This window comes from Xiphophorus couchianus, chromosome 14, assembly GCF_001444195.1.
Source record: "Xiphophorus couchianus chromosome 14, X_couchianus-1.0, whole genome shotgun sequence".
Lineage (NCBI taxonomy): Eukaryota > Metazoa > Chordata > Actinopteri > Cyprinodontiformes > Poeciliidae > Xiphophorus > Xiphophorus couchianus.
The window spans coordinates 3,159,435-3,181,760 of NC_040241.1; the positions used below are offsets into that span (position 1 = coordinate 3,159,435).

The 22,326-nt window shown below is 39.0% G+C and overlaps 2 long non-coding RNA genes across 3 annotated transcripts; both read left to right on the forward strand.

Moving 5' to 3' along the window:
• Positions 1–3,125: 3,125 nt before the first annotated feature.
• On the forward strand, positions 3,126–7,678 carry LOC114158031 (uncharacterized). 2 transcript variants are annotated; one of them, XR_003598318.1, is made up of 10 exons: positions 3,126–3,796; positions 3,863–3,947; positions 4,087–4,192; positions 4,294–4,437; positions 4,618–4,702; positions 4,867–4,936; positions 5,038–5,176; positions 5,684–6,059; positions 6,162–6,338; positions 6,433–7,678. It is a non-coding gene; the product is annotated as an uncharacterized LOC114158031 (long non-coding RNA). The 2 variants fall into 2 exon arrangements; XR_003598317.1 differs by having other exon boundaries at positions 4,101–4,192.
• Positions 7,679–15,761: 8,083 nt separating this feature from the next.
• LOC114158030 (uncharacterized) lies at positions 15,762–20,314 on the forward strand. The gene is made up of 10 exons (XR_003598316.1): positions 15,762–16,432; positions 16,499–16,583; positions 16,737–16,828; positions 16,930–17,073; positions 17,254–17,338; positions 17,503–17,572; positions 17,674–17,812; positions 18,320–18,695; positions 18,798–18,974; positions 19,069–20,314. It is a non-coding gene; the product is annotated as an uncharacterized LOC114158030 (long non-coding RNA).
• The last annotated feature ends 2,012 nt before the right edge of the window (positions 20,315–22,326 follow it).

Sequence of the window (22,326 nt, forward strand, 5' to 3'; positions counted from 1 at the left end):
AATGCGTGATAAACACTCCATTGTTTCCATGGATACGCAAAATGAAATGCCTTTAATATTATTTTTAAAAGACATTTAAAAATTAGTATTTACCCTTATAATAGCCAATAATTTAATTGTTTAGTTTCTTTATTTGTTCAAGATAGGGACATGTTGATGTGTTTGTTTCTTTGTCTAAGAGTTGCAGGTTTGATGACTTTGGTGTCCAATTCTTGGTAAACTGGATGGTTCTTTGTCCTTTTTTTTTTTTTTTTGATAAATGCCTAAACAAACATATTTAGTTTCCATGGATACATTGGTGACATTATTTAAAATGACTTCAATAAAAAATTAAGAAACACTTTGCAAACATGTGCCTCCTCCTATTTAATGATAGACTTTAATATGTGTGATTAGTTTGAATTATAGTCAAATTAGTGAACTAATTAAATTAAAAGGAAAAAAAAACATTATTTGAGTTGGTTAAAGTCAGCTTTGATGAATTCTGGCTCTTTGTTTAGGAAGGCATAATTTGCATTTTTGGGCTGCAACATATTTGTGAGTTAGTTGAATTTGTATTGTGATTCATGTGCTAGTTATTTGACATTTTGGAAAATGTCAGTAATGCTGTTTGTAGTTGTTTTGGTTTGAAAGAAGTTTTGGAACCAGCTTTTTGAAAAATGTGGTATGTGTAGTCTCCATGGATACATTGATTAAATAACAACATACAACTTTATTCTTATAAAAAATCATTAAAGAACAATCAATGTGTGCCTGTTGATTTTACAAAGTAACTAAATTATTTCGTTTATTGTAATTACTCAAGACCAGAAAAACAGCCTTTTGTTCCTTTGCATTTTAGTGACATATCATTTTCAGAAGTTACTTGAATGTTAACAGTGAATGTTAAAATTCATTAGAAAAACAATCATCTCAGTTTCAGTTGGTCCAGTTGTGATTCATTTGTTAGTTAAAATCTTGGAGGATTGCGGGGGTTTGACACGGTTTATGTGGTTTAAAAAGTTAGTTCTGGTTTTAGAAAATCTGTTTTGTTTTATTCAGATCTTTGGAATAAGTGGTCAGTGCCTGGTCCAGGTTTCAAAAAATGCCCCAATTACACATTTGGTCTCCTTGGATACGTTGCTTGAAATAAAACCTTAATACTTGAATATTAGAGATGTTTTAGATATATATTTCTCCTGTATTATTTCTAAGTAGTTTAGTTTATATTTAAACTTATTAGTTTGCTTTTTCTAAGAAAGAGGAGTTTTCAATAATTAGTTGTTTACGAAATGCTGTGTTGGTCCTTTGCATGTTTGGAGCTGTAATATATTTTCACGCTGATTACATTTTCAGAAAGCGTCTGCAATATTAATAGTGGTGTGGTGATTGGAAAACTTTTTATTTTAGTTTGAGAGAATTACTTTTAGAGAATCCATTTTGTTGATGTATTTTGTCTCCATGGAGATGGTCATATTGAATGAAGCATTTGGAGCAATATAATTGTGTGAACATTCCTCTGAGTTTATTGCTGGGTTGTGTGCAGCCATGATCTTCAGGCTGATATAATTCATTTCATAACACTACCTTCAGCCATAACTGAGCCATTTGGAGGAATATTAACATGTGATAATAAGACTTTGAGGCATCATGCACACATAAGCACTTTGTATTGCCTTGTTGCTGAAAATGTGCTATATAAATTAATATATAAATATATATTTCAGTGTTCCCTCTAAACATTGCTTTGGACTTTTGTGATTTTTTTCAAGATACAGAATTATAGCTTTTTTTGCTTTGTTTTTTTTCTTCACAGCCCATACCATGGCGCTTCCAGCAGATGGATCCCCAATGTTGGAGGGACATCCTGATAATGGTAAGGAACAAGGTAAGTTGTGGTTAAATGAAGCCGACACGGTTTCTGAAGACCATGGAGAGGAGTTGAGGTATAGTTCATCTCCGCAGTTTGTGGACTGTTCTACCAGCTCCTGTGATAGCAATAGTACCAGCTCCAGTGGTAGCTCTACTACCAGCTCCAGTGGTAGCTCTACTACCAGCTCCAGTGGTAGCTCTACTACCAGCTCGAGCGAAGACGAGGTAGGTAATGGAGACCAGGACTTTAAATCTCGATTTCGGGTTGTCCAGGTCCTTGGACCAAACATTAAATTTCTGTGGGGCATAGGAGTACTTGAAGAGGCATTGAAACTTCTGAAATCGACGGTTGATCTGCTGGGCTCCGGTGACAGTAGTCTGGCTGATGTTGCGTCACAGCTGCCTGAGATTCTTCCCCCAAATTTCAGATACATACAAGACATTGGGGTGGCTCGGAAGCCCAAAGAAGACATGGCTCCTTGTACTTCACAGGAAGAGCCCATTTTGCATCTTGAGAAGTCCAGGAGAACAACGAAGAAGGTGGATGCTGCGAAGGAGGACAACCCACCATCAAAACCTAGTCATCAGGTAGGTTTGAAAGAGGACGCGGCTCATGTGACATCTGTGACCAGGGACAGTGTTGCTGAAGTGAAGCTCCCAGCCAAGAGGCCTAGGGACACTGTTGCTGAAGAGGAGCTTGCCGCCAAGAGGACCAAGTATAGTGTCCCGTCCGATGATGAAGATCCCATTGTGTTACCACCTGTCCTCAGTCTCTCACCTTGGAAGTCGTGTGAGGATCCTGGATTGCCATTCCCCATCCTCAGTCCCTCAACATTGATGCACTATGAAGATCCCATTCTGTCACCCTGCGTTTTCAGCCCTTCACCATCAACACACTATGATCAAGAGGAGCTGGCCGCCAAGAAGACCAAGTATAGTGTCCCGTCCTTTCCCTATGATGAAGATGCCTTTGTGTTACCACCTGTCCTCAGTCTCTCACCTTGGACATCATGTGAATATCCTATTTTGTCATCCCCCGTCCTCAGTCCCTCGTGTATAATGGCACGTAAAAGTCCTGTTTTTTCATCCCCCGTCCCCGTCCTCAGTCCCTCAACATTGATGCAGTATGAAGATCCCATTTTGTCACCCAGTGTTTCCAGTCTCCCACCAACGATGCTATATGAGGATCCCATTCTGTCTCCCCGCATTTTCAGTCCTTCACCATCAACACGCTGTGATAGTCCAACTTTGTCACCCTCTAGGTTCTGTTCCTGGTTGGAGGCTGAACTGGACACAGAAGAGGCAGCAATACCTTCAACATCTAGTGGAATTACAGCAAGAGAGAGTTCCAGAAACGTTTGGTTTAGACCTCACTGCGTCTTGTCAAGTGATTCTGATTAGATTGGGATCCGTAAAAACTGAAGACCTATTTGGGAAGTCACATTAGGACATCATCATTTCTCTCATGTTTTTTATTAAAGCCAATGGGTTTCTAGCAAGCCTGTGGACGCCTTAGGTAGCGCCTTGCACCAGGGCTTTTCTTTATCCCGTTGCTAGATTTAGTATTTTAGATGTTAAGGATTCTGACAGGACTGAGGAAGCCTTAGGCAGCGCCTTGCACCAGGGCTTTTCATTATCCCGCTGCTAGATTTAGTATTTTAGATGATAAGGATTCTGACAGGACTGAGGAAGTCTTAGGTAGCGCCTTGCACCAGGGCTTTTCTTCATCTTTGTGTTTTCCTCTCAACTCCCCCATGTTTCAAGGTGTAATAGTGATGCTTCCCTACACGCTGCTCTCCAATATAGTGAATTATTCTGTCCTGTTTCTCTACTAATCCAGTCTCCCAGTTTTTAATCTTTCAGGTTTTAGCTGCTCATCGCTGGATCCTTTCATCGTTGTCCATGTGGTTCCTGCCTTCTGGATCCCTTGTTTTTCACACTGCTTGTAAGTTTTTGCATTCCACTTTCACATGATACTGGTGGCAGATCTCTGATTCTCTGATCATTTCAGGTTGGATCTCGTCAGCCTGTAAATCTCCACCTTCATCACCACCAGTCAGATGGAGGAAGATAAGAGAACCCAGTTGAAAAAAAATGTAAGGACATATACTTTTACACAACAACAATTTTTTAACATGCAGGAGGTTGAGGTTAATATTCAAACCTATTTCCTATTTTCTGCTGTACTTTCTCCTCACTGACACTTTTGTTTTGTGTGTTTTTTTATTTATTGAGTCCTTTCATAACAGCAGAGCTTTGATGAGTTTGAGCTGATGGAAGGAGGATCAGGAATAGAGTAGAGGACCTGCTGATCTACTGGTTCTAGTAGATTTTATAAATGGTGAGGACATGTTCATGAATTGATCAGAGAGTCTGGTTCAGTGATCTGTTATTTAGACAGAGATTAAGGAAAGTGTGTCTGATCATGTGTTGATTCTTCAGCATCACTGAGACAAGACAACAGTGCTGGACCAATCAGGAGAGAGAAGACACAGAGGACTGAAGGGACACAGAAAATCCTGAGATGAAGTTTCCTGATGCAACGGGGGGACACCTGAGGACACAGAATAAAGAGACAGACATCATGTGAGTAGGTCCTTCAATAACAAATCAAGCATTGCCATAAAATCCTATGCTGAAATTTCACCTGTTCATCAGTAAGATGTTGAATATTAAGCAAATTTGGAAACATTGTAGAGAACCCAGCGTTGGTTTCTGATCCCAGATTCAGAGTCTGCAGATCAATAATGTCTCTGATCATTTCAGGTTGGATCTCCTCAGCCGGTAAACCTCCACCTTCAACACCACCAGTCAGATGGAGGAAGATAAGAGAACCCTGTTGACAAAAAAAGTAAGAAAACATATTTTCAATTTTAGCAATTTTAAATATGGATGAAATTGAGGTCAAAATTCTATCTTTTTCTTTTTTCTGTAGATGTATATTCTCAGTTTTTTAATCCTGTTATGTTTTCTCTTTATTTCATTTCTCCGTCAACTCATGTCACATGACTTGAGCTGACCAACAATTAAAGCAGAAGACCTGCTCCACCTGCTGATCTACTGGTTGTAAGAGATTGTGGAAAAGGTGAGGACATGATGATGATTTGATCAGAAAGTCTCTTTCAATCATCTATTATTTAGACAGAGATTAAGGAATGTGTGTATTATTATGTGATGATTCTCCAGCATAACTGAGACAAGACAACAGCACTGAACCAATCAGGAGAGAGAAGACAGAGAAAATCCTGCTGGAAATCCCGAGATGAAGTTTCCTGATGCAACAGGGGGAAACCTGAGGACACAGAATAAAGAAGGACCAAGTGAAGTAGGTCCTTCAATAACAAACCAAGCATGAGTTGACCAACACTTAAAGCAGGTTACTTCGTCCATCTACTGGTTGTAACAGATTATGGTGAAAGTTGAGGAGATAATGACTTGATCAGAAACTGTGGCCGACAACTGCAAACGCGCAACAAACAGCAAAACGAGCTGCAAACATGTGAAACGGCACAGGAGAAGCTAAACTTAATTATCTCTTTTACATTTTTTGTTTCATTTCATTGAAACCACAAAAAATGTTTCCACCATAACTTCCAATTGTTCAATATTTTTTTCTATCAGACTTTGAGTAGTGTGCAAGAATTACCCAAACATGCTTTGACTTTATTGATCCCAAAGGGAAATAAAATGTAGTTGTAGCTCAGATTCAGATTCTTCAAATGTTATTGCAGATGGCTGATTGCTGGCAGCAGGAAAGGTCTTTTGTAGCTGTCTGTATTGCAGCAAATCTGAAGAACCCTCTGACTGATGATACTCTGTTTTCACCATACAGACTCATGAAGAGGATGGTCAGAGTTGTCCATAGCTTTCTTGACTCTTATGAAGAATCCTTCTTTGCATCATCTCCAGAGGTTCCACAGTCGTCTCCAGAACAGAACCAGAACAAATCCAGCCTTCTTTATCAGATTGTTGAGCCTTTTGAGGTTCCTGGCTCTGATGCTGCTGCACCAACAGATGATAGCAGAAGAGATGACACTCTTCTGATGTGTCTTCTTCTTAGACACATCAGACTTAAAGATCTGCAGCAACTTGCTGCAAATCTTGAAGGATCGTAGCTTCCTCGAGAAGCGCAGTCTGCTCTGTCTCTTTTTATAGACGGCTTCACTGTTGCGTCTCCAGTCCAGTCTGTGTTCCAGATGAACACCGAGGTATTTATATTCCTGAACCACCTCCACATCTTCTCCCATGATGGAAATAGGGTTTCCTGTTTCTCCTGAAATCAACAACCATCTCCTTTGTTTTGTTTACAGTCAAGAATAGATGATTGTTCCCACACCAGGCCACAAAGTGATCCACCAGATCTCTGTACTCAGCCTCTTGTCTTCCTCTGATACACACAACAACTGCAGAGTCGTCTGAGTATTTCTGTAGATGACAGAAGTCGGACTTGTGCGGGAAGTCCGAACAGTAGAGAGTGAAAATGAATGGTGAGAGTACAGTGCCCTGTGGTGTTCCCATGTTGTTGACCACCTGGTTAGACACACAGTCCTTCAGTCTCACAAACTGTATTCTGTTTGTCAGGTAGTCACAGATGCAGGTGATTGTTGAGGCCTCCACCTGTGTCTTCTGGAGTTTCTAACGGAGCAGATCAGGCTGAATTGTGTTCAATGCACCTGAGAAGCAAAGACCCTGATCCTCACTGTGCTGCCTGCTTTGTCCAGATGACAGTGGGTTTGTAGAACCAGGTGTCTGATCAACTCCAACTCCACGGTGATAAGCAAACTGCAGGGGGTCCTGATATGTGATCGTCTGCTTACTCAAGTGGGCCACCAGGAGTCTCTCCAGGACCTTCATGATGTGCGATGCCAGGGCAACGGGTCTACAGTCGTTATGACTGATGGGTGACTTTTCTTCGGTACCGGAACCAGGCAGGATGTCTTCCACAACAACGGAACCTCCTCTTGGGTCAGGCAAAGGTTGAAGAGATGCTGCAGAATCCCACAGAGGGACTCTGGGACCGACACCATCTGGACCTGCATCCTCGTTCCTGTTCAGTCTCTCCGGCTGCTTCTTCACCTGACTTCTAGATACAGAAAGGTTGGAGGTGGAGGCAAAAAGGGAGCAGCAGCGTCTCCTAATGTGGTTGAAGACAAACTGGTGGAAGCAGAAGAGTCCATGACTGAGGTGGAAGAAGGAACATCTGAGGCTTGACAGGAAAGCTGTGGGTCAGAGGAGGATGAGATATCTGGCTGCAGACAGGAGAGGATGATGATGATGATGAGCTTGTTCCTGGACTGAACCTGTTGAAGAATGTGTTCAGCTCATTTGCTGTGTCCAGAAACTAATATTGTTTAAAAAAAAAAGTCATGGTAGCATGTTTTTATGCAATAATGTGTATGTAATGTTTGGAATGAAGAAGATATGCTGCATAATCTGATGTAATTACTAAAGAGTTTTGTGTCTCGGTGCAAAAACACACATTTTGTTCGTTTCTGAAGAGTAAAAATTGAACAAATGTGTTAATCACTTAAAGATTAAGTTTATATTTCACAGTCATCACAATGCTAAAGAAAAGTCTGACAACAGTGTGAAAATTATGTTGTGGAAAGAAGATATTAAAGAATGTAATATATTTTGCAGTGTCATAGGTTATTTCTATGTTATGATGTAATATAATACATGTGTTTTTGGACTTATTGTATTCTGTTTTATTTTTGTGTGTAACTTTCACTTGACTTGTGAAAACATGGAAAGTAATTAAGCTGATCGTAGAGTAAAATAACATTTAAGTTGTAAGCAAATTCAATAAAAGCTTTTTTTGTCGTCACTGCTTTGGTTTTATTCAGATATCAGATTTGGATCATTTGAGATGGTAAATCTGCTTTAGAGCAGTAGAACAATCATTTGATTTTCTTTTTCATGCTATTTAAACTCATTGGCATGAAGCCTGGTACAAACAAGTTATATTTTGTTTGTACCAAAACAAAATATAACTTTATTTTTTATCAAACAATTTAATCAAAATGTTTGATCAAATTTTAATGATCAAACATTAAAATTTGATCATCCTTTATGGTTTAAAAATAGCCTTAAATACATAATCTCTTCTCACATTCATTCTGTTACCACGGAGTCTAAAGGAACAGATCAAGCTGATCTAAACAGACTTTGTCCTGGGAGGAACTGACAGGACATGGAGAGCTGCATGAAAAAAGAGTTAAAGGATAAAAGCACATGGAGAATATGGGTGTGAAAAGAATAATGGACAAAAACAAATGAAAAAAAGATTAAGAAACATATTTACAAAAAAAAAGAACAAGGGAGCCATTGAACAAAACATATCAACAATCAATGCCCAAGACACATTTAGCCTGTCATAAAAATGTATTGATTGAGTCATGTTTGTGATCTCTGACACATTGACTGGAGAAGTATTGTCAGTCCTAGTCAGACCTTTCACTGTCACCTGCAGTTTTTCTTGAACCAAAAGGCTAAATAGATTTGCTTTAGTAACAGCAGAACCAGAGCAAATCATCTTTCTAAACTTAGACTTAGACTGACTTTATTGTCATTTTGCAGGCACAGGTTGTATACAGAAGAAAATTTTGTTGCGTACGGCTCAGGACAATGTTTTGAGGTTCCAATGTTGTGAGGTTACTCCAGAATAAAATAAAATACAGTATAAAATATGAATATAGATATGAATATAAAATATAAAGTGCAGGAATGACAGTAAAATAGAAGTTATTTAGCTCTGTACATGTGCAAGGTATGCAGTGGAGACCAGTTTTTGAGTGCAGTCCAGTTAGGAGTTCAGCAGAATCAACATATCATAGTTCCAATCCTTAAATTAGAAAAGCCGATGACGTGCAGCACAGGGCCGCCATTCAGAACGCTGCACAAGAAAAAAAAAAGAGGCTCTGCCCTCTGCAGATCATGAGTACAGACCAGGAGAGAGACCAGAGACAACAACTACCTCCAGACGGAGCAGGTACCTGCAGCCTGTAAGCCTTCGGCTCCCTGGGATCAGTCCTCATGTCATCGTCCATGTATGTTGAGTACCGAGGCCTTTTCCTGTCCCCTGTGGCCCACAATGCAGAGAGCCGGGAGTTTGCCTAAAATGTTTCAATGGAAGACTCTGATGTGTTTGGGGTGACAAATCCCAAGTCAGGTAAAGTAAACCAGCTCTTGTATCTCCCATCATTTATATGCTAAAATCGTAGGTGTAGTCAATGTTCCACTGTATTATATATAAGTAAATGTCACTGATGAGGTAAGATGCCATATCAGAGTTAGAGTAGCTTTTATGTTTGTTGTTCCTATCAGACTGATGACATGCTAATGCTCAGAAACCATGATTCCATTCTTCCTGTGAAGTTTCAGGTTACAAGCAAAACCTTTAAAACACCATTTTGTGGCTTGTCGAGTTCAGACAACAGAAGATTGAATAGTAAAACCCCGACTCATCATGTCTACTTTTCCATAGATGGACGTTCATTCTTGTTGAAAGAAAAAAGGCCAACAGCCACAAGATGTTCAGATAAAAATAAGGATAATGCAATTTCTAAGTATGATTTTCAAATAAAGACCTTCTACCTTGATAATAAACTGGTTTTGGGTTTATTAATCCTATAAATTTAGTAAAAGTTTTAAGTAGATAGTGGAAACTATCTACTTAAAACTAGATAGTTTGTTAAAATCTCAAAATAAAATCTTATTTTAAGATTTTGATAAAATCTTAAAATAAAAATTAAGATTTTATTTTAATTTCCTCGGGACCAGACCATACTAGGACTGTCTAGAACCGCCGTTCTAGAACCGCCCCTCTGCTGACAAAACACACATTTTGTTGGTTTCAGAATACACAAAACCATAAAACATTTCTCTATAATACACATCTCAGTTTAAAATATATATATATTGTCTGTTTTCAGGGGCTGTAGCAAAGAACCAAGGGTCAGATTCAGAAAACCAAAACAGTTTTAAGAATGTTCAAGGTTGTTTGGTTTGTTTTTGTTGGTTTTATTATTATTTTGTGCATGTGTCGATGCTCATTACACCAGTTCTGATGTAAATATCTCTTTTAAAATCATATTTTTAAGCAGTGGTTGGTTTTTAAATGCTGACTTTGTCTCTATTTATTATTATTGTGAATTAGGGCTGCTGTAAATATATATTTTAGTAATTGAGTAATATATCGATTATTCTTAGGATTAATTGAGTAATCGGATACAGAAAATTGATCAAATAAAATATTGGTAAATCTAACATAACAGCAGTGTTACCATCGGTTACCAACATCAGTCCAATTTTTCACATTTGAGCGTCTGTATCAGTTACTTTTTTGTAGCTTAGAAAATTAACTCGTAACAATAATAGCTCACTTTCTAAGTTAACCTAAAGAGAAGTTGTACAAAAATCTGACATAATATTCAATTTAATAATAGAGGCGGGCTCACAAATACGCTTATAAAAATGTCTATACTCCAGCTTTTAGTTCATGTATTCATCTTCAGTCAGTTCAATAGATGAATTCTCACCTTGCCCAGTACCTGCCACACTTTGGGTTGAGAATACGGGAAATGTCGTCTGGAGTTGGGGGCTTGGAGATAGAGGGTTATGTTCGATTAGAGGCGAACGTAAGCGTGTTGGGGGGGAGACACGACCGGTAGACCAGAGTACAAACATAAGACAGGGGGGAGAGCAATATGGGATATTTACAGAAAAATGGTTATAAAAAATGTTTTTCGAGAAGAGGGATAAAAAATGGTAGTTTCCCTGCCAAAACGGGAGACTTGACAGGTATGCCTTGCCCAGCCATTTATAGCTTTTGTGTCCTTGTTAGCAACGAAATTTGACACCTTTGTTCGTCACACTCAGAAACTCATCCACCAGCCAGGAATCGTTTCAGCCCGATTGTGAATGTCTTTTCTGAAAACCCATTGTATTAAAATGTATACTGTACAGTTGTACTTTGTTCTAAGGAAGGTTTCATTACTGTCTTTTTTGTTCATATGTTTATGTATAAATAAATGTAGCCCTTTATCATATTTTGTCTTTGGTAGTCTTTAATTTTAATACTGTAAAATTAATAAATTCTTTGCCAAGTGTTTTAAGTGGCTGTCATCAATTTTCCAATTTGTTACAAGATTGGATTATTATCCCTAGGAAATGGAAGGCAACTGTTCCAATTGAAAACCTTGCACTCCAATGAAATTGCTGTCATATTAGCATTTGTACAGACCTAGCAGAACCATATAGCATTTTATTGTGACCTACTGCGAATGTCAACGAACATCCGGCGGACATCTTGTGGTGGTTCATTTTGACATTCGGAGAACGTCGTCGGTGGACGTTCAGTGGACGTTGTCTGATGCTAGCTGGGCAGAGAGTCATCAGTCAGAGGCTTCTTCAAAATGCTGCAATACAGACCGCTACAAAAAAAAAATTCCTGTCAACAGTAATCAGCCATCTACAATAACTCTTTGAAGAATCTGAATTGATGAGCTGTCATGTTCTGTGTTTTCTGTGTACTTATTTAGAGTTTTCTGTGTCCCCGAGTCTTCGTGTTGTCCTGTCTTCCCCTTGATTGTTTCCCAGGTGTGTCTCTTTCTGTGATTACCCTCCCGTGTATTTAATGTCACCTGTGTCTCAGCGTCTCTGTCGGATCCTCGTCTAATGTGTTCCGAGTCCTTCGTGTTAACCATTCGTTTTAACGGTTGCTACCGGCGTCGAGCCCTGGCTTCTGCTCGGCCGTGCTGCCCGTTGATTGGACTGTGTTTCTGGATTAAAAATCAACTATTCATCTTACCTGGGTCTGCTGCGTCTGCCTCACCACTCACCACACCCTCACTTCATGACATGAACTACAACATTTAATTTTCCTTTTGAATCAATAAAGTATTTTTGAATTGAATTTTGAATTTGAATTTTTCTTCCAATCTAGGCTTCACGGCAGAGAAAAGTTTCCCATGTCCGAAACTGACATAGTTAAGAATGAAAGCAGAAATATAATGTCGCACCAGTAGTAAGTCTTATAAATGTCTTTGTGAACTTAGACTGGTTGGCCAGTAGGTGGCAGCATACGGAGTGATAAACAAGACAACGCGATACTTGTATTATCTGTATTATTTGCGCTCCAATTTCTCTGACGCACCAGTGCGTGCATTCGTCAATGAAAGTCATGGAAACGACGTTAGCGTTGTCAACACTATAAAAGACGCTGACCTTCTGAATTCTTCCCCCTTTGCGACGGGACTTTTGAGAGAGACGCCTGAAGGAGCCTTTAAAGCCTCGGACGGTTTGAGCTTGTCGAGAAGTCTGCTGTGCAAAACTTGCTAAAGAAGCACTTGCTGAAATACGCACTTGCTGAAGAAGCCCGTGGATAACAAACCTGCGAAAGACGGTTCCTGGCCAGGAGAAGCACCAGCAGGGTGAACATCTGGAAGGTTAAAATCATTCTTCTACTATTTTTAATAAACGAAAGCAAGTTATTACAAAGATATTAGTGACTTGTTTAGTTTATTTTGTGTTTGTGTGTGTGTGTTTTAAAGAAATACTGACTGCTGTAGAAAAAAAAGACGAGTAGCATTCGTTGCTAGCATAGATCGTTCTTAACTAATGAGCCTTTTTCTTAGCTGAATTTCGCTGGAAATGTCAATAATGTTAAACTGTGATGTAGTGATTTAAGAAATATATGTATTTTACTGAATTATAGTCAAATTAGTTAAATTAACGTCAAATTCCTGAAAAATTAGCTTGTTTTTTGACCGTTATTTTTTGAAAAATGCGTGATAAACACTCCATTGTTTCCATGGATACGCAAAATGAAATGCCTTTAATATTATTTTTAAAAGACATTTAAAAATTAGTATTTACCCTTATAATAGCCAATAATTTAATTGTTTAGTTTCTTTATTTGTTCAAGATAGGGACATGTTGATGTGTTTGTTTCTTTGTCTAAGAGTTGCAGGTTTGATGACTTTGGTGTCCAATTCTTGGTAAACTGGATGGTTCTTTGTCCTTTTTTTTTTTTTTTTGATAAATGCCTAAACAAACATATTTAGTTTCCATGGATACATTGGTGACATTATTTAAAATGACTTCAATAAAAAATTAAGAAACACTTTGCAAACATGTGCCTCCTCCTATTTAATGATAGACTTTAATATGTGTGATTAGTTTGAATTATAGTCAAATTAGTGAACTAATTAAATTAAAAGGAAAAAAAAACATTATTTGAGTTGGTTAAAGTCAGCTTTGATGAATTCTGGCTCTTTGTTTAGGAAGGCATAATTTGCATTTTTGGGCTGCAACATATTTGTGAGTTAGTTGAATTTGTATTGTGATTCATGTGCTAGTTATTTGACATTTTGGAAAATGTCAGTAATGCTGTTTGTAGTTGTTTTGGTTTGAAAGAAGTTTTGGAACCAGCTTTTTGAAAAATGTGGTATGTGTAGTCTCCATGGATACATTGATTAAATAACAACATACAACTTTATTCTTATAAAAAATCATTAAAGAACAATCAATGTGTGCCTGTTGATTTTACAAAGTAACTAAATTATTTCGTTTATTGTAATTACTCAAGACCAGAAAAACAGCCTTTTGTTCCTTTGCATTTTAGTGACATATCATTTTCAGAAGTTACTTGAATGTTAACAGTGAATGTTAAAATTCATTAGAAAAACAATCATCTCAGTTTCAGTTGGTCCAGTTGTGATTCATTTGTTAGTTAAAATCTTGGAGGATTGCGGGGGTTTGACACGGTTTATGTGGTTTAAAAAGTTAGTTCTGGTTTTAGAAAATCTGTTTTGTTTTATTCAGATCTTTGGAATAAGTGGTCAGTGCCTGGTCCAGGTTTCAAAAAATGCCCCAATTACACATTTGGTCTCCTTGGATACGTTGCTTGAAATAAAACCTTAATACTTGAATATTAGAGATGTTTTAGATATATATTTCTCCTGTATTATTTCTAAGTAGTTTAGTTTATATTTAAACTTATTAGTTTGCTTTTTCTAAGAAAGAGGAGTTTTCAATAATTAGTTGTTTACGAAATGCTGTGTTGGTCCTTTGCATGTTTGGAGCTGTAATATATTTTCACGCTGATTACATTTTCAGAAAGCGTCTGCAATATTAATAGTGGTGTGGTGATTGGAAAACTTTTTATTTTAGTTTGAGAGAATTACTTTTAGAGAATCCATTTTGTTGATGTATTTTGTCTCCATGGAGATGGTCATATTGAATGAAGCATTTGGAGCAATATAATTGTGTGAACATTCCTCTGAGTTTATTGCTGGGTTGTGTGCAGCCATGATCTTCAGGCTGATATAATTCATTTCATAACACTACCTTCAGCCATAACTGAGCCATTTGGAGGAATATTAACATGTGATAATAAGACTTTGAGGCATCATGCACACATAAGCACTTTGTATTGCCTTGTTGCTGAAAATGTGCTATATAAATTAATATATAAATATATATTTCAGTGTTCCCTCTAAACATTGCTTTGGACTTTTGTGATTTTTTTCAAGATACAGAATTATAGCTTTTTTTGCTTTGTTTTTTTTCTTCACAGCCCATACCATGGCGCTTCCAGCAGATGGATCCCCAATGTTGGAGGGACATCCTGATAATGGTAAGGAACAAGGTAAGTTGTGGTTAAATGAAGCCGACACGGTTTCTGAAGACCATGGAGAGGAGTTGAGGTATAGTTCATCTCCGCAGTTTGTGGACTGTTCTACCAGCTCCTGTGATAGCAATAGTACCAGCTCCAGTGGTAGCTCTACTACCAGCTCCAGTGGTAGCTCTACTACCAGCTCCAGTGGTAGCTCTACTACCAGCTCGAGCGAAGACGAGGTAGGTAATGGAGACCAGGACTTTAAATCTCGATTTCGGGTTGTCCAGGTCCTTGGACCAAACATTAAATTTCTGTGGGGCATAGGAGTACTTGAAGAGGCATTGAAACTTCTGAAATCGACGGTTGATCTGCTGGGCTCCGGTGACAGTAGTCTGGCTGATGTTGCGTCACAGCTGCCTGAGATTCTTCCCCCAAATTTCAGATACATACAAGACATTGGGGTGGCTCGGAAGCCCAAAGAAGACATGGCTCCTTGTACTTCACAGGAAGAGCCCATTTTGCATCTTGAGAAGTCCAGGAGAACAACGAAGAAGGTGGATGCTGCGAAGGAGGACAACCCACCATCAAAACCTAGTCATCAGGTAGGTTTGAAAGAGGACGCGGCTCATGTGACATCTGTGACCAGGGACAGTGTTGCTGAAGTGAAGCTCCCAGCCAAGAGGCCTAGGGACACTGTTGCTGAAGAGGAGCTTGCCGCCAAGAGGACCAAGTATAGTGTCCCGTCCGATGATGAAGATCCCATTGTGTTACCACCTGTCCTCAGTCTCTCACCTTGGAAGTCGTGTGAGGATCCTGGATTGCCATTCCCCATCCTCAGTCCCTCAACATTGATGCACTATGAAGATCCCATTCTGTCACCCTGCGTTTTCAGCCCTTCACCATCAACACACTATGATCAAGAGGAGCTGGCCGCCAAGAAGACCAAGTATAGTGTCCCGTCCTTTCCCTATGATGAAGATGCCTTTGTGTTACCACCTGTCCTCAGTCTCTCACCTTGGACATCATGTGAATATCCTATTTTGTCATCCCCCGTCCTCAGTCCCTCGTGTATAATGGCACGTAAAAGTCCTGTTTTTTCATCCCCCGTCCCCGTCCTCAGTCCCTCAACATTGATGCAGTATGAAGATCCCATTTTGTCACCCAGTGTTTCCAGTCTCCCACCAACGATGCTATATGAGGATCCCATTCTGTCTCCCCGCATTTTCAGTCCTTCACCATCAACACGCTGTGATAGTCCAACTTTGTCACCCTCTAGGTTCTGTTCCTGGTTGGAGGCTGAACTGGACACAGAAGAGGCAGCAATACCTTCAACATCTAGTGGAATTACAGCAAGAGAGAGTTCCAGAAACGTTTGGTTTAGACCTCACTGCGTCTTGTCAAGTGATTCTGATTAGATTGGGATCCGTAAAAACTGAAGACCTATTTGGGAAGTCACATTAGGACATCATCATTTCTCTCATGTTTTTTATTAAAGCCAATGGGTTTCTAGCAAGCCTGTGGACGCCTTAGGTAGCGCCTTGCACCAGGGCTTTTCTTTATCCCGTTGCTAGATTTAGTATTTTAGATGTTAAGGATTCTGACAGGACTGAGGAAGCCTTAGGCAGCGCCTTGCACCAGGGCTTTTCATTATCCCGCTGCTAGATTTAGTATTTTAGATGATAAGGATTCTGACAGGACTGAGGAAGTCTTAGGTAGCGCCTTGCACCAGGGCTTTTCTTCATCTTTGTGTTTTCCTCTCAACTCCCCCATGTTTCAAGGTGTAATAGTGATGCTTCCCTACACGCTGCTCTCCAATATAGTGAATTATTCTGTCCTGTTTCTCTACTAATCCAGTCTCCCAGTTTTTAATCTTTCAGGTTTTAGCTGCTCATCGCTGGATCCTTTCATCGTTGTCCATGTGGTTCCTGCCTTCTGGATCCCTTGTTTTTCACACTGCTTGTAAGTTTTTGCATTCCACTTTCACATGATACTGGTGGCAGATCTCTGATTCTCTGATCATTTCAGGTTGGATCTCGTCAGCCTGTAAATCTCCACCTTCATCACCACCAGTCAGATGGAGGAAGATAAGAGAACCCAGTTGAAAAAAAATGTAAGGACATATACTTTTACACAACAACAATTTTTTAACATGCAGGAGGTTGAGGTTAATATTCAAACCTATTTCCTATTTTCTGCTGTACTTTCTCCTCACTGACACTTTTGTTTTGTGTGTTTTTTTATTTATTGAGTCCTTTCATAACAGCAGAGCTTTGATGAGTTTGAGCTGATGGAAGGAGGATCAGGAATAGAGTAGAGGACCTGCTGATCTACTGGTTCTAGTAGATTTTATAAATGGTGAGGACATGTTCATGAATTGATCAGAGAGTCTGGTTCAGTGATCTGTTATTTAGACAGAGATTAAGGAAAGTGTGTCTGATCATGTGTTGATTCTTCAGCATCACTGAGACAAGACAACAGTGCTGGACCAATCAGGAGAGAGAAGACACAGAGGACTGAAGGGACACAGAAAATCCTGAGATGAAGTTTCCTGATGCAACGGGGGGACACCTGAGGACACAGAATAAAGAGACAGACATCATGTGAGTAGGTCCTTCAATAACAAATCAAGCATTGCCATAAAATCCTATGCTGAAATTTCACCTGTTCATCAGTAAGATGTTGAATATTAAGCAAATTTGGAAACATTGTAGAGAACCCAGCGTTGGTTTCTGATCCCAGATTCAGAGTCTGCAGATCAATAATGTCTCTGATCATTTCAGGTTGGATCTCCTCAGCCGGTAAACCTCCACCTTCAACACCACCAGTCAGATGGAGGAAGATAAGAGAACCCTGTTGACAAAAAAAGTAAGAAAACATATTTTCAATTTTAGCAATTTTAAATATGGATGAAATTGAGGTCAAAATTCTATCTTTTTCTTTTTTCTGTAGATGTATATTCTCAGTTTTTTAATCCTGTTATGTTTTCTCTTTATTTCATTTCTCCGTCAACTCATGTCACATGACTTGAGCTGACCAACAATTAAAGCAGAAGACCTGCTCCACCTGCTGATCTACTGGTTGTAAGAGATTGTGGAAAAGGTGAGGACATGATGATGATTTGATCAGAAAGTCTCTTTCAATCATCTATTATTTAGACAGAGATTAAGGAATGTGTGTATTATTATGTGATGATTCTCCAGCATAACTGAGACAAGACAACAGCACTGAACCAATCAGGAGAGAGAAGACAGAGAAAATCCTGCTGGAAATCCCGAGATGAAGTTTCCTGATGCAACAGGGGGAAACCTGAGGACACAGAATAAAGAAGGACCAAGTGAAGTAGGTCCTTCAATAACAAACCAAGCATGAGTTGACCAACACTTAAAGCAGGTTACTTCGTCCATCTACTGGTTGTAACAGATTATGGTGAAAGTTGAGGAGATAATGACTTGATCAGAAACTGTGGCCGACAACTGCAAACGCGCAACAAACAGCAAAACGAGCTGCAAACATGTGAAACGGCACAGGAGAAGCTAAACTTAATTATCTCTTTTACATTTTTTGTTTCATTTCATTGAAACCACAAAAAATGTTTCCACCATAACTTCCAATTGTTCAATATTTTTTTCTATCAGACTTTGAGTAGTGTGCAAGAATTACCCAAACATGCTTTGACTTTATTGATCCCAAAGGGAAATAAAATGTAGTTGTAGCTCAGATTCAGATTCTTCAAATGTTATTGCAGATGGCTGATTGCTGGCAGCAGGAAAGGTCTTTTGTAGCTGTCTGTATTGCAGCAAATCTGAAGAACCCTCTGACTGATGATACTCTGTTTTCACCATACAGACTCATGAAGAGGATGGTCAGAGTTGTCCATAGCTTTCTTGACTCTTATGAAGAATCCTTCTTTGCATCATCTCCAGAGGTTCCACAGTCGTCTCCAGAACAGAACCAGAACAAATCCAGCCTTCTTTATCAGATTGTTGAGCCTTTTGAGGTTCCTGGCTCTGATGCTGCTGCACCAACAGATGATAGCAGAAGAGATGACACTCTTCTGATGTGTCTTCTTCTTAGACACATCAGACTTAAAGATCTGCAGCAACTTGCTGCAAATCTTGAAGGATCGTAGCTTCCTCGAGAAGCGCAGTCTGCTCTGTCTCTTTTTATAGACGGCTTCACTGTTGCGTCTCCAGTCCAGTCTGTGTTCCAGATGAACACCGAGGTATTTATATTCCTGAACCACCTCCACATCTTCTCCCATGATGGAAATAGGGTTTCCTGTTTCTCCTGAAATCAACAACCATCTCCTTTGTTTTGTTTACAGTCAAGAATAGATGATTGTTCCCACACCAGGCCACAAAGTGATCCACCAGATCTCTGTACTCAGCCTCTTGTCTTCCTCTGATACACACAACAACTGCAGAGTCGTCTGAGTATTTCTGTAGATGACAGAAGTCGGACTTGTGCGGGAAGTCCGAACAGTAGAGAGTGAAAATGAATGGTGAGAGTACAGTGCCCTGTGGTGTTCCCATGTTGTTGACCACCTGGTTAGACACACAGTCCTTCAGTCTCACAAACTGTATTCTGTTTGTCAGGTAGTCACAGATGCAGGTGATTGTTGAGGCCTCCACCTGTGTCTTCTGGAGTTTCTAACGGAGCAGATCAGGCTGAATTGTGTTCAATGCACCTGAGAAGCAAAGACCCTGATCCTCACTGTGCTGCCTGCTTTGTCCAGATGACAGTGGGTTTGTAGAACCAGGTGTCTGATCAACTCCAACTCCACGGTGATAAGCAAACTGCAGGGGGTCCTGATATGTGATCGTCTGCTTACTCAAGTGGGCCACCAGGAGTCTCTCCAGGACCTTCATGATGTGCGATGCCAGGGCAACGGGTCTACAGTCGTTATGACTGATGGGTGACTTTTCTTCGGTACCGGAACCAGGCAGGATGTCTTCCACAACAACGGAACCTCCTCTTGGGTCAGGCAAAGGTTGAAGAGATGCTGCAGAATCCCACAGAGGGACTCTGGGACCGACACCATCTGGACCTGCATCCTCGTTCCTGTTCAGTCTCTCCGGCTGCTTCTTCACCTGACTTCTAGATACAGAAAGGTTGGAGGTGGAGGCAAAAAGGGAGCAGCAGCGTCTCCTAATGTGGTTGAAGACAAACTGGTGGAAGCAGAAGAGTCCATGACTGAGGTGGAAGAAGGAACATCTGAGGCTTGACAGGAAAGCTGTGGGTCAGAGGAGGATGAGATATCTGGCTGCAGACAGGAGAGGATGATGATGATGATGAGCTTGTTCCTGGACTGAACCTGTTGAAGAATGTGTTCAGCTCATTTGCTGTGTCCAGAAACTAATATTGTTTAAAAAAAAAAGTCATGGTAGCATGTTTTTATGCAATAATGTGTATGTAATGTTTGGAATGAAGAAGATATGCTGCATAATCTGATGTAATTACTAAAGAGTTTTGTGTCTCGGTGCAAAAACACACATTTTGTTCGTTTCTGAAGAGTAAAAATTGAACAAATGTGTTAATCACTTAAAGATTAAGTTTATATTTCACAGTCATCACAATGCTAAAGAAAAGTCTGACAACAGTGTGAAAATTATGTTGTGGAAAGAAGATATTAAAGAATGTAATATATTTTGCAGTGTCATAGGTTATTTCTATGTTATGATGTAATATAATACATGTATTTTTGGACTTATTGTATTCTGTTTTATTTTTGTGTGTAACTTTCACTTGACTTGTGAAAACATGGAAAGTAATTAAGCTGATCGTAGAGTAAAATAACATTTAAGTTGTAAGCAAATTCAATAAAAGCTTTTTTTGTCGTCACTGCTTTGGTTTTATTCAGATATCAGATTTGGATCATTTGAGATGGTAAATCTGCTTTAGAGCAGTAGAACAATCATTTGATTTTCTTTTTCATGCTATTTAAACTCATTGGCATGAAGCCTGGTACAAACAAGTTATATTTTGTTTGTACCAAAACAAAATATAACTTTGTTATATTTGATCAAATAGTTTTGATCAAACAATTTAATCAAAATGTTTGATCAAATTTTAATGATCAAACATTAAAATTTGATCATCCTTTATGGTTTAAAAATAGCCTTAAATACATAATCTCTTCTCACATTCATTCTGTTACCACGGAGTCTAAAGGAACAGATCAAGCTGATCTAAACAGACTTTGTCCTGGGAGGAACTGACAGGACATGGAGAGCTGCATGAAAAACTAGTCATTAACCTGACCTTCTACCTTGATAATACACTGGTTTTGGGTTTATTAAGCCTATAAGTTTAGTAAAAGTTTTAAGTAGATGAGTAGATAGTTTTAAGTAGAGTTTATTTTAATTTCCTGGGGAGCAGACCACACTAGGACTGTCTAGAACCGCCCCTGGGCTGCTGCGGGTCTGGCTCTGTCACTGCACAGCTGCTTGTCTCTCATTAATGTTAGCAGATGTTGGCAGGCATGATGAAATCATGAGATTGTATTTTAAACTGAGTATATACACTTATGGAAAAAATTAAAAGTTTCTCTTATTTTACTCTTTATAGATATATGTTTTGAGTAAAATGAACATTATTCTTTTATTCTATGAATTACTGACAACATGTCTCTTAATTTCATTTGTGAATGTATGTAAATAAGGAGTTAGATTCAGAAAACTGCACAAACAAATATCTTCTCATGGGTCTTAGCCCTGCTGGGGGCTAAGCACCCCTAAAGGTCAGATCCTAGAATCGTCCCTGCTGTCAAGAGAGAAAAGCTGTATTTTCACCATGTTACACATTTATTTATAAATGTCACAATTTCAAACAATTTAATTAGTTTAATGAGAGATAAATATCTAACTTAAGAGGTAAATATTTAGCTAATATATAGAAATTATTTATTTATCCTAAATAGGGAAATTTACGTAGTAGCACCAACAGTTGTGCAATAAATTGTTAAATAGCTAAAACTAAAATACACACATACAGTATGTACATATACACACATACAGTTTGTATGTTTTGTACATAAAAAAAACATACAAAACACAAATTCTACTCATGGTATCAGAGAATTAAAAACAAGTATAAGGAATTATAAAAAGTCCTAGCTTTTATTTTGGTAGTCCACCTACTGGACTGCAGGCACCACTACCACATCGAATTAGCATATTAGCTAAATATTTAGCTCTAAGCTAAATGATGTGTTGACTAAATATATAGATAGCTTGCTAACTATATACTTCGAACTGTATATTTTGCTTGTAAACTGAACACTTAGCTTGTAATAGCTTGGCTTATTAAATGTCTCCAAATATGTGTTTTTAAGCTAAATATTGCTCACTGTTGCTAGGCTCCATGATGTATTTCTTTTAGACTCACCGAAGCTGAACAAGCATGACGTCATCCAGGTAAATTTCTCCAGTGTGCTTCGAACATTTTCGGCCTTTTCTTCCTTGATGACTGTTTCATGGAAAATGTGTTGCACGGTGCCTGACTGCAGGCAAATGTGAGCATTGAACCCAGGTTTGCCTACACGGAGGACTCTGTTTTCTAAGCAAACATCTTTATTATAAGACAGCAGTTAATCTTAATCAGAGATTAATTTTGTTGGGGACAACATAATCAGAACCGGGACGTTTCAGAGAGACAGAGTCAGGTCTGCAGAGAGAAGGAGTAATTAGGGAGAGAGGTCATCTATGTTAAGATGTTACGGTCCTATAGGTCAGTGGTGGAGGCTGCAATCTTTAGTCATATCAATACTACTTCATGGCACAACTCTCGAAAAAAAATTTCTAAAAAGTCCCATTAAACCAAATATGAGCAGCTGTGTTTCCATTAAATATAGA